Genomic DNA, 16325 nt, shown 5'->3' with positions numbered 1-16325 from the left:
CTTTAATTCCCACCTCAGCGCCAGCAACACATCCACGAGGATGGACCCAAAACGAGCGAGATGTGCCTCAGAGGTCACTGCGTGAACGAGGAAGTCCCACCAAGTCTTTTAAAATCCCACCAAGTCTTTAGTGGGATTTTCAAAGAGGTCACATACCTGTGGCAATGGAGGAAAACGAAGCAAAAAATTACCCTGTAGGTTTATGAAACCTCCCGGTGATTCAGAACCACAAAGCGAGCTGGGTTTGATTGAAGGAGAAAGCTGATAGCACTAACCAGCGGTACAAAGAACAGGATGGAGTTATCCTGCTTTACTCCCACCAAACATCTACCCCAAAACCTCACATTTGTCTTTCTTTCCCCAGTCCAAGCAGCGATTTCTGGGTCAAGCCGTATCGAGAGAGAGGCTGTAACGACAGCACAATCTCCATGCTTACTGAAAACACAATTAATTCCCCTGCCCAAAACCCCTGGGCAGGACCCCAGGGTCAGAGGGCTGCGGGTTTTCCCCAGCGAGCACCTACAAAGCCAAGGCAGCCGAGCGGGCTGTCTGCGGGGCTCCCGGCCCCGTACAAATTGAGGATCACTAATGGAATACCGTGCAGTTTGTTCATATTAGGAGCAGTCAAAAATCATACATAATGTAACAATGTACATGCAACAGCAGGCTCGCACGAGATAATTTAACCATGAGGAAATGGTCTTTGAAGTGGTCCCTGATGAGATTTTGCTTGTTCCTAAGAGAATCCAGATGTATTCCAGAACTGCGCTTTAAAACCACTTTCTAAAATTACACCCCCTCCCAGTCATTACGGTGCATTATCGTGACACTCCGCAGTTGGAATTTTACGGGGAAAATTACTTCCGAGTTGTGTTTCTGCATTAAATCTTCCCCTCCAGCATCCCAGCCCCGGCTCGGGCAAGGCGGGCGCCCCGCTGCCCGGCGCGCCCCTTCCACCTCCCGGTGTTTCGTGGGTGATTCGTGTGGGGCTCTGCCCCCCGCATTCGTTCCCTGTGAAACTCATTAAGGACCATTAATCTCAGCTCCTCTGGGGTTACGGTACGGTAACTGTGGGTAGGAGTTGGCACGAAGAGGCGTAATTCCAGCCCAAAATGTCAGCTCGTGGTTTGTGCAGCCGCAGAGCGCGCCGAGGGGAGCGCTCCGCTCTCGGCTGCTGCGGGAGCAGGGAAATGGAAAGGAAATGAAGTGTGGGATTAAAAGGGCTCCCCGCTTCTGCTCTTTGCTGGGTATTTGCCCGTGAAGCCACCGAGCAGACGGCTCAGGAGGCTGGAAGCAAGGCCCTTTGGAAGGGAAGTCACGGGCAGCAATAGCAGTGGGTTGCTTCCCATCGCTGGTGCGGGCGGGGGAAGCTATGAGCTAGAAAATTGATTCCTTCTCAGAGGCACAAACAGACCCGGAGAGGGGTTTTATTTCCCCGTAAAATTACCATCTTCGATGTTAACATTATTTAAGCCCCTCTGAATGGAGCTGCACTCTGCAACATCTCATTATGGAGCAAAAGCATCTTAACGGCCGTGCTCTGCCCAAACCCACCGCTTGTGAGGGATGTGTGCCTGTCACAGCAGCCTCGCGAGCAGGGGAGAGGAAAGGAGAACATCACAGCGGGATAATTGTCAGCACTCCTGCCTGCAAAACCCCCCGAGTTGTGAGGGTTCAGCCCCAGCGCGTGGGATTTTGCATTTTCATGCCGTGCTGTTTAGCACCGGAGGTCTTCAGAGCGTTTCATACATTAAACATAGGTGCCGTGTTTAATCTCTTTGCGGTGGTGTTCCCTTCCCTTACGGTACCTGTCAGGGCTGGAAAATAATCTGCACTGTGGTCATTTCCCTCCTCAGCACCTTGCGAAGTGCTTATCACCTGCTCACACACCTGCAGGACCGGCACCTCCGCGCCTGGGGAGCTCAGCACGCTTTGCACAAGTGAAGAACTAACACGGGCTCCTGCAGCTTCTCTCATGCTTGGCCAGGAAAGCGGTTCCCTTTTTTTATTTTATTTTTTTTCCCTTTATTCCCTGAAATGGTCTTCCAAGAAAATTAAATAACTTTGGGGTTTGCGGAAATACTGCCTGCGAATGTTTGCGTTTCCAGCAAGAACTCCAAAGGCGCTGCCCAAACAATGCAAACCACTGATATTTAAGGGACTGGAAAGAAATGCTTTGACGCAATGCTTTTATGCGAAAAGCACACACTTTGCAAAGCAGCGTTGGACCAAAAGTCTTTTTTTTTTTCTTGTTAAAAATGATCCCAGTGGGAAATACTTGGCAGCAGAGGCAGGGGCTCTGGCAGAGGGGCAGGGACCTCGGGGGCTCTGCAAGGGCAAGAGGTCTCTGCACAGAGGGAGGGCTGGGCACGCGTTGCTGCCTTGCTTCAGCACAGAATATTTTGCTGGGTTCCTCCTTCCCCCCGAGCTCAGTGCTCGGCAGGCCAGAGGCCAGATCCACGCAACCCCTGGTGTAACCCCTGGACGTGTGCTGAGGATCCTTGCCAGGCCTGCAGATGAGAAGAGCAGCAGGGGGCTGATGGAGAGCAGGAAGGTGTGAAGGGGCATTAGTTTTACTCCTGCGCTTCGTAAAATTGTTAGAGGAAAAACTGCAGCCTGCTTCTGGAGGGAGGAACAGGAGGTGCTGGCACACTGAAAAGGCTCATTGTGCGCTCCAGGAACAATGCAAATTACGTTTTTATAGCAAAAGACTGAAGCTCAGTAGATTAATCTTCTCATCACGGAAAATGTTAGCAGGTGTCTTGGCCATAATCCCCGAGTACTTACACGGCGCTCTGAAATCTTGCAGAGAGCAGGCAAAGTTACCAGCAGTTACCATAGGGGGACGTCCACATTTAGCCTGCTACAGCTTAAATTAAACCGATTCCTTTCCAACCTCAAGTGCTCTTAATAAAGTGAGGAATTTACCCTTCCCCATCACTGCAAAACACCTCAATCCAGATTTTCTCGCCCAAGTATGCATGCCTTTTGTGGCAAACCCCAGGCAGGGGCATGTCCCAGGAAGGCCCTGGGAGAGCATCCCTCTGCCCTAGGGGTCCTGGCTTCGTCCCAGTAACCGAATCCTGGGGAATGTAACACGCCTGTATTTACAAGGAACAGGGGAAATATTTAAGGTATTAGAGGCGATGGTATTTTCTGCAAGCAGCTCTGCGTCGTGTTGCACTCATCGCTCCAAAGCAGCCCTAGCAGAGAGGTTTTGGAGCCCCCCAGGGGATGCCCCATCCCCTGCCCCATCCCCACAGCCCTCAGTATCCCCCCCTGCCTCGCATCCCAGCCGCAGGTGAGGGTGGAAGGAAGCAGCTCCGCTCCCAGCACGGCCTCGCAGGCGAATTTTAAAATGCTTTTTTTTTGCCCCAGCCTGCAATTAGTGTGATTAATGGGAGGAGGGGGGAGCTGGGCAGGGAGAGGAGAGGAGCCCTGCTCCCCCAAAAGGTGGCTGCCCTGCCAGCAGCAGATTGATGAGGCTGCGGCGTGCCTGCGAGAGGAGCCAGGCTGAAATCCCATCCCAACCCCACGCTTAATATTTGTAGCTGGGCTGCAGCACCAGGAGGCTCGATCACACACGGGTTTTGAATTACTTGAGAGTTTTCCCCACCCTGTCCTCTTCACCTCAATCAGCAGCAGCAGTGCCTCCATATGGAAACATCCCAGCCCGTCACCCAGCCGGAGCTGCAGACAGAAAGCAATTTGCCAGTCAACATATGCATTAACGAGAAAATCCCCCCGGGCAAAATTCCTACATGAGACTCAATGAGCTGCAGATACCATAACAGAGTCCCCAAGCTCTCCAACGACTGCGTTTTAATAACTTTAATAACCCCAATGCTATGAGCTAAGGTTAAAGATTAGTTTTGCAGTTTTTATTGTACTTATTTGGGTGCCAGAGCGTTTTGCATAGCTCGCGAGCAGCTTTAGTGCTTTTCATTGTCGGGATGCCAGCCCTGGGCTCACAGGTCAAGGCTCATCTCAGTTGCTTCAGCTTAACGATTTTTCATTTTCTTAACTGCTTCAGTTTTTGAAATAGCCTTAAATTGCAAACTGGAAAAGAAAGAAACATTTTTTTTAGTGGGTATTTAAAGTCCTCCAGGAGGGAGGACTCCCCGACAAGGACGGTCCAGGCAAGAGCAGACGGACCGAGGACTTTCCAGCCACCTCAGTCCCTTTGTGGCTTCCACCAGTCTAGTGGATTTCTCCAAAAGCTGTACAAAGGATGAAAACAAGAAGGCAGGTGGTCTCCCATCCCCTGGCAGACTCCAAACAGATCGCCTGGGATTCCCTGATCCCCTGTCTGCAGGGTGAAGGTTGTAGCATGCGGTCCCTTGGGGCAGGAAGGGGCAAAGCAGGAGTGAAGCCGTAAATTCTCTCTTTTCTAACAGCAGCATGTTGAGTCACAAGTTAATTAATGTTAATCTACATGAGAAAACTCCACAATGAGTCTCTGAAGCCATCCATCAGTCACCCACAGGGTGGAGGAGGGATGCACAGGGAGGGCAGCCTGGAGGGGGAAGCCCTGAGGAGCAGGGCCTGGGGCGAGCGGCCACCCACTTGTGAGAAAGAGCTACATGGAGCACGATCAGAGACGTCAGTGCTTATGAATACATAGAAAAATAAAAACCCCAGAACTCTACAACCAACAGTTTGCCAGATAAGGCAGAACAGCTGAGAGCGAGTAGTCTGATCCACGTTCTTTCTCACTTTCTTCATTAATTTTAAATACCAAGACTTATATGAAGACAAGCTCTAAAAGAAAAAAAAAAAAAATAATAAAGAAGGAAAGGAAGAAAAAAGAGATTAACTCTTTCTTTTCTACATGAACAAAGAAGCACAGATTTTTCTAGAGCTGTCTCCCCTTCATCTGAGGGGACCAGACTGGTACAAACAGACCCCAGTGACAGGGGTCTGAGAGCCGTGCCACCCTCGGTCAGATCAGGGTCCCTCACCCAACACAGGGACATGCCTCTGGTTAGGGCAACTCAGGAAAAACCTCAAATCGCCAGGCAGCTCTGCTTTTCTTCAGAGGGCAATGGGAAGCTTTTTCCTCGCATCCCAGATATCAGTACCAGGTGGTCTTTCCGAGAGCCGTGCTTAGCCCCCAGATGCCACAGAAATGAGTAATCTCTGAAAAAGTGATTTATTCACCAGTGAACCCAAGACAGACTCTGGGGTGTGATGTATCCCTGTGTGGTTTGGGGACTGAGTGCACAACCTGCTCCTCATCCACTCTCCACGCTCCTTTCCTTTTTCCTATTTATTCTGTACTCACAGCCAGAGTCGCAGCAGTTGGATCAGTAACATCCTGATTTATTGGGGTTTGTTCCACTCTGCACCTCCCACAGGTGCTGGAAGAGCTGCTCCCAAAGGATTTGCCACCTTTGGCAGGAGCAGAGCGGTGTGAGATGTGCCACCCATTAGTGGACACACCTAGCAGCCATGATGAGGACAGGTGGAGCAGTGCCACCCTGCTGGCACCGAGTGACAGTGATCTCGGGTATGGGACATGTCTCAGAAGTGCCAAGTCGGATGGGTTGAGATCACCGATGTGAAAATTGGATTTCCCTCACCCAGTCAATGCTGCGAGATTCACCGGCAACTTGTCGAGGCGCTTCTCTTCCCTGCCTTGACCCCAATACACACTGCCTGGCCCCATGCTGCTCGGACAGCAGGATCAGCATGAAGATGAGACCCAAATATCCCCAGACAATAGGAAGCACCTGGATTTCATCTCCCCCACAAGCATCAGGCTGGCCTGTAAGTCCCCAAGCTGTTTTCATGCAAATTCTCTTTGAGTGACTTAGTGTATTTCATTTTTTTATATATATCTTTTTTAAATTCACGTTGGTGGCAATGCTATGACCAAGGCCATGGTCACAGAAGTCACTTTTGGCTTCAAAGCGAGAAATGATGAAAACTGAGGCTTTCTGAGTTTCTATTTCTGGGTCCCCAGATTTGATGGGAGTGAGCCGTGAGGACCCGCTCTCGCCAAAACACGCACTCCTGGGTGCTCTGGCTTTCATCTGGACTTTCACTTTTTCCCACCAACAAAAGCACGATGAGAAAGAGAGAAAGGCAGGAAAGAACAATTCCTCTTCAGTATCTGTTTCCATAGAAACACAGAAATTAAGAGAAAGAAAAGACTTTTAACATACTCCTGTCCGTACACCTGTGAGCACAGCAGTGAGCAGCAGCCCCGGAGTTTTCTTCAGCACCTCTTTTCCATTAAGGTTTATATTTAGCCAGCTCTCCAAAGCCCACAAGGCCACTGCTCTGCTTTCTCTCATACGCAAAGAAGTTATTTATTTCTGCCAGTGAAATCACTGTGGAGTTTGGATCTGCATGCAAGGAGCGCCAAATCAAAAGCTTCCCATGGCCTGTCTACCTCCTTCCCTTGTACTGTGATTACTTCTTGGCATTTTGTCACCAGGACGTCTCGTTAAGAAATCTTTAAACTTAAAAAGTGAGGCTCTTCTAGAAGTTGAGGAGAGCTGTGTACAGCCTGCATTAATTTCTCCTCCCCGTTTGCATTGTGTAGGGTGACGGATGGTTAGGCACTGACAGGACAAAAACCCCACGGGGCCATGACAGGGACGGGCAGTGACCCTGGAGGCCCCTTCACCCTGGAGCTGGCACAGCTGACCCCAAACGTGGATCTTTTCCAGCAAATCTCCTCCGGTGCCCCATAAATTGGAATTAAGCCATTCCCTGTCCCATCCCCTGCTGACCGCAGCCCTGGCCCTGGCCCCATCCATGACTGGTTTCATGTTGACTGTGGTCTGACTGAGAAGGGGAAGACGATGTGATCTCACGTCCATCTCCATCTTACGTTCTCTCAAAGCGAGAGACAGGGACTTAAAAAGATTAAATACGTGCACAAATCGCTGCAGATTAACCCCACAGTAACTTTACAACAATCGCAAGGAGGCCTTGAGGCCTACCCCACCCAGCGGCCTGCCCTGCCATGGTTTCAGCAGGGAGGACACGCTTCGTGCGACCCTTCCTCGAGGACGCTCCTCCGGCTGGCAGCCAGCAGCAATGGGCACGAGGCACCCTCACACGCTGCTCTTGCCGTAGGAGCTTGTATGTATATTTAGCTGACAAAACACATAAAAATCACTCAGCAAGCAACGTGAACATGGGATTTGTTTGGACAGGGTTAGCAGGTTTGCAGGATCCAGATGGAGCACGCAGCTCCCCCAAGAATGTGAATATCTTCTCTTTTTTTTTTTCCTTCTTTTTGGAGCAAATTAATACGGGCCATGAGCCAAGCTGTGTCAACAGGAATACTCACATAAGGGAAGCAATCACGTTGCAGCCTTTGTCCTAATATACCATCACGGTATTTCCCATTGCTGCTGGTTCTGGAGCTAGAGCAAAGTGAAAAAGGAGCTCACCAGGTGGCTACCTGACACCACGGATCCCCGCGGTTATGACAAGACATACACTCCACTGGTGGCTGGGAAGGAGGAATTTCATATTTTCTCCTCTGCCTCTTCTGCGAACGCTTGGAAACGAAAACATATGCACCAAGAAATCCCCAGCGCATTAATGAAAACTGGATGCTACTTCTTGTTGCTTTCTAAATGTGATATGTAACAGGAACACTGAAAAATGTGCAAAGGAATGTTCTTCCCCCCTCCGCTCAACGGCAACAAGCTTTCCTCGACTAGTTTGCAACGCCGGCTCTGTTCCATAAAAACACAATAAAAGTCGCAGTGAGAAGCACTAGAAGATTTTTCAGAGTAAAATAAGAACAAAGTATAAAAGTGAGAGCAAGAGGGTAAGCTCTTAAGTCTCTTCTTCCTAATCTGCCCCATGATCTTCTCCACCACTCTGTTTTATAGCCTCTCAGAAGGGTTTTAGCTTTAATATATATTGGAATTACTGGAGAAAGGAAACATTTTAAACATTTAAACACCCCAACTCTTTCAAGAGAGCTTTCTTAACCTTTAATTCCCATTCCTCCGCCCACAGGCCTTGCAATATGCATGGCAAAAGGTCAGTAATGTGGACATTACTCAGCAACAGGCTGAGCCTAACCCACATTTCTTTGATCCGAGCTATCTGGGCACAAAACACACCCCTGATTTCTATTACTGATAAGGGCTGGTGTGCTCAGCTCCAAACCCTGGCAATATTTAAGTATCTGAGGGCACACCTGGCTGGGTTGTAGGAGCAGCACCACGGGCAGGCTGTGGGGCTGGGTCCTCTCCCCAGCAGCTCACAGCTCACAAAATGGGTCCTCAGGTGCCGTGAGATGGTTCTGCCCCTCCACCTGCATCTGGGGTCTCTGTGGGTGTGATCAGTTTGTTCCTCATCAGCTCTGCCCTGAGGCCTCCAGCCCCGGCACTGCTGCCAGGCTCATTAGGGGCAGGAGCTGCTGCCAACATAATGAGAGCGACGGGGTCTCTGCTAGGACGTCTGCCGTGGCACCCTGTCACTGCCGTGCACTGACATGTTTCATCTGTGGGTTTGGATGTAGCCTGTCACGCATTTCGAAAGTAAACATCGGCAGCAAAATCAGATCCAGACCCTTACGGCTGGGCAGCTTGGTAGAAACGCTTAGCACTGCCACGATAAATATTCACGAGGTGCTCCAGGGAACAGTGCTTTCATTTCCTCTGCCCTCTCGCTCAGGGGATGACAGCCCTGGTCATGAAGTGCTGCCCTGCACAAGCTATGGACACCTTCTGTACATCATCGGGAAAGCCAGAGGGACAGGCAAGCCTGAAACGGGGCTGCCAGGCAGTAATGTGGCACAACGAGGGGTGCACACACTGCAGCCACTCGTTCTCCCTGACCTTTCAAACTAAATTCCCTTCATCCATTCCATAAGGTCACCTACCAGTGTCCTACCAAGCTGAATGTTTCGCCCCAAAGCAATTCTCCCTTCCCCTTTCTCCCAAGCTCTACGCTGCGGTGGAGGTTGCTCAGAGCAGGCTGAGGGTAGCGGTGCTGGGTTTGCTCCCCGGGGACGCTGCAGATTCCTGTCAGCATCACGAAGTGATGATCTCACCATGACCTAACGGGAGCTCTTTGTCCGTCTAGGGAGAAGCTTTTCATGAGCTCACAGCTCCGGGAGTTTATCACCATAGTTGGTGATGAGCAACTTTGGAAGCATTGTAGGAAGATGAAAAAGATGCGAGTCTGCATATTCAAATGCACAAAGATATGCTTGATGATGCCTTTTGTTAAGCACCCCAGTCACTGATTTATACTCGCTGTCAGGAGGAAGCTAAAGATAGCGTTTAGGAGACAGAAAAACACGTTGGGTCTGCACTATGGATCTTAAAAAAAAAAAAAAAAACAAAAAAAAAACACCACTATATATTTGAAAAAATGGTATGCATGTTGCTGTTCCTTGGGGTCTCACACTAGCAGGTTTTGTACAAATGGTCAGCCCCAGCTTCTACACCTTCACCAGACGAAGCTGGGGCTGTCCGTGTTGTGCACTGACAGTGGCCTTGGCCTCCTTGTGAAGTGATGGCAGATGCCACTGAAGGCTGAGCAGGGAGCCAGCAAACACGCCCCAGGGATGATGATTCCCGAGGTGACTCTGCAGTTTTGTCCCCACTAGATCCATTTCTTCTGATCAATATTTGTCCAGGAGGAAAACAGAATCAACTGACCACCTACTCCATTGATTATTTTTTTTCAGTAGTTTTAAAGATACTGACAAATAAAACTGCAAAAAAAAAAAAAAAAAAAAAAAAAAAATGTAATAAGGAAGAGTTAAGCTCTTCTATGCAAGTTTAACTTTGAAATGCAGCATGTGAATCCATAGCATTTTATGGTTTTCATCATATGAGCAGAGCATTTTCAGCTACCTTTAGTCTTCCTTTGATCATCTCATGTGTCTCATCTGTTCATATCTTAACTTTTGAAGAAGATGTCTGATGTTTTCTTCTGAAGTTCGTGTAGGAGAATGAAGAGCCTTTATTTTAGGTTACCTTTAAACAGGAGGAGGGCTGACACATGCAAAATGTAGTTTTCTGGCATTTGTTTTAGTCATTTCAGCTAGAGAAAAGGAATCTGTCAGTGACAAATTGGTAAGTTTTTTGTTATTCCTAAACAGGTAAAAGAGGATATTAAACCCACCAGCAATGTGATATGGAAATTAAACAATTTTATTCCTTTTTTTTTTTTTTTTTTTTTTTTTCTAAAGCATAAATAGATGTCGTGTCATGGAGCTAGGCCAAAAATACATTAGCAAACTAGCAAAGTAGGAGCAAGAGGTTGGTGACAGAAATATGGAACAGCACCGCAGCAGGTTTGTCAGCAGAAGCATTTTGCTCTGAACAATAAAGATGCTCTCCAAGTTAATAGGTTTAGCTCTAGTTGCATTACAAGGCAAAATGTAATAGCTGGAATGATTATTACTTCATTTTATTGTCTCTACCCAAGGCTATTCTACAGAAACGATTTTACCCACTCAGCACCAGACTGCCTGTGGGAGAGCCTGGACAGAGACTTCACAGTGGGTGACTCACGATAGGAAATATCTGGGGAAATGCTAATATATGGCAAATCTTATTTTTCATTCTCATTTTCACTGAAGTCTTCGGAAGGTCTTCTATTGATTTCAGTAGGCTCTGAAAGTGGGTAACAAAACCTTTGCAAGCAGGTTCCAGGGACGGATCCCTGGAATTCCAGGCACCACTCACCTCGCTAGGGGTTTGCTCGGAAAGCCCAGGATGAGAGAGGCCAGGCTTTTACACATTCCTGCTATCGCATGGCAGCAGCATGCTTCGCTGTGACTGATTTCCTCACGCTTCCAGCCAGGAGGTTTGGTTAAGCTCAGTAAATTTCATAGAAAGGGCCTCCAACTGTCCTGTCAGAGGAGCTGCTTTATCACAGCATCCATCACGCACCCCATCCCCTCCACGTGGGAAGTTTGGCGGTATCAGTTTTACCTACTGCCAGATGCCGGGCTCTTTCATTCCCTGCCAGACAGGAACGGAGTCGAGTAACTCACAGGCAACGCACGATGCCATAAGCCTTTCTGCGAGAGATACTTCATAACCACGAGGGTTAAAAAGTATGGCCCCATATATTTAAAAAGCGATAAAGGAGGAATCCCACGGAGTAAGTAGTCCATTAGGGATGGCACTAGGTTTAAGCATGAATTTTCACTTCGCAGATTTTCTAAGAGAACACTTTCCAGATGGAAAAATAAAGATCTACCAAAGTAGAAATGCCCTATAAAAACACCGGTTTTGATATAGTTCTGATGGGAACCTGTCTGTCTCCCTACCTGCCACCCAGCACATCTGGCATGAAGGCACCGAGCCAAGTGCCTGGAAGACAACATTTCGGAGCAGATGCATGGATGAAGACCACTGCAGCCAAGGACCTGGAGCATTTCCAGCCTGCTCTTTTTCCCACCAGGAGACCCACCAGGACAGCTCCACCACCTCCTCCTGCTCCTTGCAGATCTCTCTGTCCAAGACCTGGACAGCTGAACCTCAGGCAAGCAGAACAGCAGCACTCTGGCGTAGTCCTGATTGGAAACTGTTCATTTTCAAGTTCAGTGCGGAACAAATTCAGGTTACACCAAGGCTACTGCAGGCTACTTCTGGCCCCCAACCTCGGTGGTAGCATGAGCACTGAAGGTTTGATACCTGCACTCCCTATTTGCCTCCACAGAGAAGGAGCAGCACCTCCAGTTGTAAATGTAAATGCAAATGCAAATGTAAATGCAAATATAAATGTAAATACCTCCTGAAACACCCAACCTGCAGGCATCCCCTGGGCCAGCTTTCCAGGCAGCCCAGCTGTGCTGGCTGTGGCCGTGTCCCAGGGATGGAGGCGATACCCAGGGGGAAAGGAGATAGGAATGCCTCGCTCCCCATGTGCGTGTGGGGACAGCTGGTAGCTCACACACAGGGGAAGGTTTGCTGGGCCATACAGATTTCCAGCAAAGCCCCCTGAGCTCCAGCTGAGTTAGACCCAAGTCATTTATTAGGGAAACGCTCACTTCCTCCGTCTGTTCTCTCTGGAGGTGCAATGCCCAGAGATAAAGGAGGAAATCCCTTTCAGGTTCATGCAAATAAATCCTGGGGGTGTCTTTCCAAAAAGAAAACAATCCATGCAAAGACTTATCTCATGCATTTGCACCACTTACTTAAAAGTCTGTTTTCCCAGTGGTAATGAACAAATCTCCCAGCCTAGTATCTGGAAATGCCAGAAGAAAAGAGATTGTTCGTATAAACACACATATTTCCAGGGGAAGTTTATTCTTCCTATAGCCAGAGGATGTTTACTTTTCTAGAAAAAGAGTATGTTAAAACCTTTCTTCCCGTCTACTTCATCACAATTTCACTGGCACTTAGGAACAGACACTCCTCATTTCAAACACAAGGCTTAGCAGGGCAAGTGAAGGGCGAGCCGCGGTTGTATATTCAAGAAAAAATAAATACAGGGAATTAAACGAATAAACAAAGCGGCTGAATCAGAGCTTGAAGATTAGAAGCTCTCCACGGGGGCGGTGACACACGCAGGCGATGCGAAGGGATGGCTGAAGTCTGTCACCTCAAAAAAAAAGGAGCAGGGGGCTCAATTCGGGACGTCAGACCCATGGTACTCCTCGGTGTCACGGGGCCACCGGGGGGGCTCTCCTCCTGCCCTCTCCCCTGGCTTTTGAAGCATGCAGGAGCCACGGGGAATGGCGAGGGGATGAACCAGGCTGGGCTGGCTGTTGGTGTGCTCAGGTGCTGTGAGCAGGTTTCAGAGATCAAAACTCGATGTCGGTGACCTGAACTGTGGCTTAACAAAGTCCTAATGAAGTTTAATGGATGCCATTAGGTAAATGGCGAGTGCCAGCACCATCCGTCACTGCACAGAAACGGAGATACTTTAAAACACATTTTCAAGTTTCTTGCAATAGGAATAAAGGATATCTCATTATTTTTATGACCACTTAACGAGCTTCTGCAGTATTAAGATAAGCACCTACAGATGAAACACCACCACCCTCACGATCAGGCACAACTCCGCCGTCTTCAGATGAATTACACCCAATTAACCACAGGGTAAGTCAGGCCATATAAGCAGCAAAGACCTACACTACAGAGGAATCCCTGGCTGTAGGAAAACAAGCAAAGGCTGCAAGTTCAATGCTTATGGAAAAAATCCAAAAGCCTCTATTTAGACAGGCTTAAAAATATTTTACCTCTCAGCTAATGAATAAAGATGAAAACAAAGAGGTTTTCGTTACGGTCTTGTTCCTCCAAAAACCGAAGAGAACTCAAGATCGTCCTCACAGCTGGGCTTTATATAGCAATGTACACACTTCAGAAAGAGTAAAACATCCTCAGCAGACAGGCAAGCTGTGCTGAGCGAGACAGAAATCCAGGACCACCACCAAGTAATGGGTGATGGCAGGGGTGCTATGATGCTGAGCAGATACTGAAGACACCACATTTAATCATAGGTGCCCGGGAACATTTGGTGGTTGTGTGAGAAGAGTCTGTTGATCTTCATGAAAACAGAAGCACCTGATGACAGGAAAAGATACATTTCATTTCTGGATGTCTGGAGGTGTTCAGTCCAACCCCAGGGCCTCATCCCATTGAGTTTTGAAGATCTCCAAGCATGATGTTTCCACGGCTTCTCTGAGCCCCTGGAGGAGCAGAGTGGGGAAGGGCTGAAGATTCACCTTTGCTTGTCTCAGGCACCAGAAATGCTTTTGAGAGGCATCTCTGACTCCTCTGCTTGCAGACCAAGGAATCCAGCAAGTCTGGAGATGCTGAAGGAGAACAACCACGGGGGTTTGGAGCTGGGTTTTGGGGCAGAGGGGAGTGCTGGCTGGGAAGGCTCCCCTCCACGTCCCTCCTGCTCTGGTGTTGCTGCAGCTGCTCAGACTCCTTCCTGCACCGCATCCTGTTCGAACCGCTGAGAGGAAGCCACGGACACCAGACAGGCGCCTGGTAAGGGAAAAGAGCATCCAGTAACTCAACGGGGACAGCCAGGTTGTGCACTGCAGGGTTCAGCGTTAAAATCACTACAGGTTCCTGGACAGAGACTGAGTTTCTTCCATCTTCATGGAAAGAATAATCTCAGTTAACTGAACCTACACGTATTTTCCAGGAAAGATTTTAAAATGAGGAATTACATACCCGTGTGTATTCCTTTCTCTCTCCCGAACTGAGAAAAGTGATCTCCGAGGGAAGAATTTAATCAAAGCCAGCTGCTAATTACTTTCCTGACACCAGGGGAGAAGAATGTAGGCATCGGAAAGATCTGGAAGATTTTAATGATTAATATTTGATAAATCTGTAATTGGATCATTTTATTTTGCAGTCTCCTTTGAATAGAGGTAGAAACTTTATTGAAATTAATGTTTATGAATTCAGGCCACAAACTTCAGGGGTTGATAACTCATTGATTGATTTGAGTATCTTGAAGTGCTAACCCCAGAGAGAGGATAAATTGGGATTGCTTAAGGACAAGTCAATACAGACTGAATGTAATCCAGAGTGCTTTCCTATCAGAGGAAATAAATTGCATTCTGAAAAGAGTTAAAGTTGCATTTCTTTAGCCTTTTTTTTACTGAAGTTGAGATTCAACATGAATATTTAATTTAAAAGCAAATGAGAACTAAGTGTGCTAGCATTAAATTAATAAAATAGTTGAGTAGCAAGCACTAGTGAGCAAATGTTCTCATGAACAATCCAAAAATGAAAATTGTGATATTGCATTTATCTAATGTATCATATTGTTTAGAACTGAATACAAGAATTTTGTCTTGCTCCTAATAAAATTAGCAGAAATTTATTAAAGTAAGAACATCGTAGGGCTGAATATTATTACTATCAACACTGAAAATAATTTTATTATTTTTATTATTTATGTATTCCAACCTTTAGAATTGGTTTACACCAACAACCCAGCAGCAAAGCAAAATCAAAATTGCCCAGAAATATGTTTTATAATGTAAGTAAATTAAGCTGCACATTCACTGAGGGATTTGAACACCCAATCTTTTTTATTTTGAAGGCAAGAGATTAAATTTCTCTTCCCTTAACCAACATCACTGCTTTGAACAGACAGCAAAGAAGTGGCAAAAAAATAAGAAAGAAGGATCTTAATCCTAGTATTCCAACATGGCTTGTGTGTTTCCCCTCTGCTGCAGAAGCAAACAGCAATACAACCCTTTTATATTAGCTTTAAAGATTTGGTTTGGGGCACCTCTCCCCTGACATTTTTAATTCAGCATTTAAATTGTTCCATTAGTATGCACAGCAGTTTCCACGTATGCAAGTAGGGAGGTTTTTGCCTCAAAGAACTCATGATCTAAATTAAATCGCATTATTGGAAAAAGGATAAAAAAGCTACCTGAAAACAAAATGCTAAGTCTTAAGCTAGCTACAAAGCTCTCTCCTTTCCCCTTTCCATTCCTGCCAAGATTTATGAGAAGGTAAGACACAGAGGGTGATCGCCGTGCTAGGCAAACAAAACAGAGTGAACTTGTAGACAAAGACAATGAGGTTGTTCAGTACAGTGCCTCTGGAAGGCTATTCCAGGCTCCAAATTAGAAAATTGATCATTAGAGCTTTCTTAGAGAAGCTGGGAAGATGCAGCATACAAGCCATAGTGGAGTTGGTAGAGGATCATGGAATATCCTGAGTTGGAAGGGACCCATGAGGATCATTGAGTCCAACTCCAACTGGTGGATATAGTGTGATGGACAAAGTGTTTGGATGTGGAAAAAAAAAAAAAAAAAAAGTATAAAACATTTTGAAGATGTGAAAGAAAACCAGCCTGATTCTGTGAATGAAGAGGGAATGTGTAGGCATTTGTCATGTGTGTGGAGATGGCTTTGGAATCAGAACCCTGAGCCATACCAATGTCGAATATGTTCAACACACATCCTGTGGATAGTGATTTACCTACCGAATAGAATACATATGGTTAGTAGGGATGAAATAATAAATATTAACTATCTTTGAGTTTCTGTTTTTCTCTGGGAGCAACAAGGCTGTGCCCCCAAACACAGCTCGTTGCAGTGCGGGGCTGCCAGTGTGCGCTAATAACTTCTGCAGTTAATTAATTTCACGTAGCAGCAAGTAGATATATAAAAATTAAGACTTCAAACCAGGGAACTACCTCAGCACAAATACAGTTTGTAATGTCAAAGTTTATTGTAAGTGAAGGCTTGCTTGCAAACACACGCCACTGCAGACCCCAACAGGACTGGCGGGGGGAAGGCAGCTTATAAACATGAAGTGAGGGAAAAAAATAAACTTTGGTCTGTTGAAGGGAAGTTTATTGAAGGGAGCTACGGATCGTCCTTCGAGGACCTGTTTGGT

This window comes from Aythya fuligula, chromosome 6 (genome assembly GCF_009819795.1).
Source record: "Aythya fuligula isolate bAytFul2 chromosome 6, bAytFul2.pri, whole genome shotgun sequence".
In the NCBI taxonomy this organism is placed as follows: Eukaryota; Metazoa; Chordata; class Aves; order Anseriformes; family Anatidae; genus Aythya; species Aythya fuligula.
This window is presented reverse-complemented; position numbering follows the sequence as displayed.